We start from the raw sequence: 1,738 nt of genomic DNA, 5'->3' as shown, positions 1-1,738 counted from the left end.
AAAAGACTTTTTCTTTACAAAATAAACACGGCAAAACAAGACAGCAATTTATCAGCCGCAGGGTAAACCACAGGTTGTGAAATACAGCCCCTCCCGTCCTCCAACTCTCAACACACACGCACGCACACACACACACACACACTCTCTCTCTCAACAAAGACACACACACACTCCCTCAATGAAGGCACAAACACACACACACACACTCACTCACTCATTAATTCGCTGAATGAAGGTGCACATACACACACACACAGACACACACTCTCTCAATGAAGGCCCACACACACACACTCACTCATTAATTTGCTGAATGAAGGCACACACACACACACACACACACACACACACACACACACACACAACATTTCGCTTCCAAGGCTAAGAGCAGAATGCAGAGGTAGACATGCCTTAGCCAGGTCATTGGGCCTGTTCACACACCTTTCATTAACACAGCCCGACACACACTCTCTCCTGATTCAGTTCATCCAGAGCCCGCCAACACACACTAATGCTAACACACAGTCATGTAATGCCATTTAGATGCCCTGTCTGTGTGCCGGGGGTGAATCAGTATTAAGACTGATGGTGTTATTAAAACTCTTGTGTCTAGTGTATGTCTGTGTGGAGCAGCTTTAGGTGTGTGTGGTGTGTGTGTGTGTGTGTGCGTGTGTGTGTGTGTGTCAGTGATGGGTTTTAACACTGTAGACACTGAAATTGGTGATAGAAAAACACCTCTGGCTTTCGACATGATTTCTCCCGTATTTCCATGAAGTTCCACCCTGATACCTCACTTGAGAGAGGGTGAGTGAGTGAGAGAGAAAAAGAGAGAGAGAGAGAGAGAAAGAGAGAGCGAGAAAGGGAGCGGCTGTAGTTTTCTTCCCGACGCTGTCTAGTTTTAGTCCACATCTATTCTGCCATTCTATTATTCCCACCCGGCCCCAGGTAGACCCAAAATATACAACGCTTTCTTAAAATGTACAATGTTTTACAATCATTCCTCAGAGGAAACGAGAGGTGTGTCTTGCACGTGAAAACGAGGGTGTGTGTGTGTGTGGACCTGTGTGTTTGACCCCCGCCCCACACACACACACACACACTCATAAAGTTTGTCTATTCATGCCATCCAGGTCCTCTACTGTGCATTACGTGGTGGTGCTGGGGTGTCCTGCTTTAGAAGGCCTGTAAATAAAGTGTGTATTGGTGGGGGGGGGGATGTTTGTTAAGAGGGGTGACTATATCATTTCCACACATCCTGCTCGTTCGTGCAAACACCACCAACACCCCCCCCCCCCCTCCACCAGTCATCAGCACACCTCCACCTGATCCAGAGTTCCTCCCCAGGTCCTCTTCAGCTCCTCTTCAGCCCTCTCTCCTGCTCAAGAGTCCACTGAGCGAGACAGAGAGGGGCTTACAAGTCTGTGTAGGATTGGATGTGTGTGTGTGTGTGTTGTGCACGTGCGCACATGGGCATCAAGGCTTATTTAGGCAGTCTGCTCATCGTCCTCACACACACACACACACACACACACACACACACTCAAACCCGCCGGTTGGCGTCCATGGGTGGAGGAAGGCCAAACATGTCCGTGGCTGAGGGTTGAGGGCACCACCACCCTTCTCCTCCTCCAGCCTCCTGTCCCTTCCTCCCGCCCTCTGTGGGGGCTGGCTGCAGCGGCGTGGTGCTGGGGGGGGGGGGGGTTGGTGTATTGGTGTGTGTGTAGTGTGTAGTGTGTGT

The 1,738-nt window shown here is 50.2% G+C and overlaps 1 protein-coding gene across 1 annotated transcript in view; it reads right to left on the bottom strand.

The window, feature by feature from the left end:
* ndst2a (N-deacetylase/N-sulfotransferase (heparan glucosaminyl) 2a) overlaps positions 1 to 1,738 on the bottom strand; it is a 118,986-nt gene continuing 117,248 nt past the window's right edge. The window contains exon 16 of the mRNA XM_080848933.1: positions 1 to 1,738. This exon is cut by the window's right edge and continues 144 nt beyond it. The gene's annotated coding sequence lies outside the window, so the exon portion shown is untranslated.

The sequence above is a fragment of the Sprattus sprattus genome, assembly GCF_963457725.1.
Source record: "Sprattus sprattus genome assembly, chromosome: 12".
Lineage (NCBI taxonomy): Eukaryota > Metazoa > Chordata > Actinopteri > Clupeiformes > Clupeidae > Sprattus > Sprattus sprattus.
Note: the sequence above shows the minus strand (reverse complement) of the source record. Positions and strands in the feature narration are given on the sequence as shown.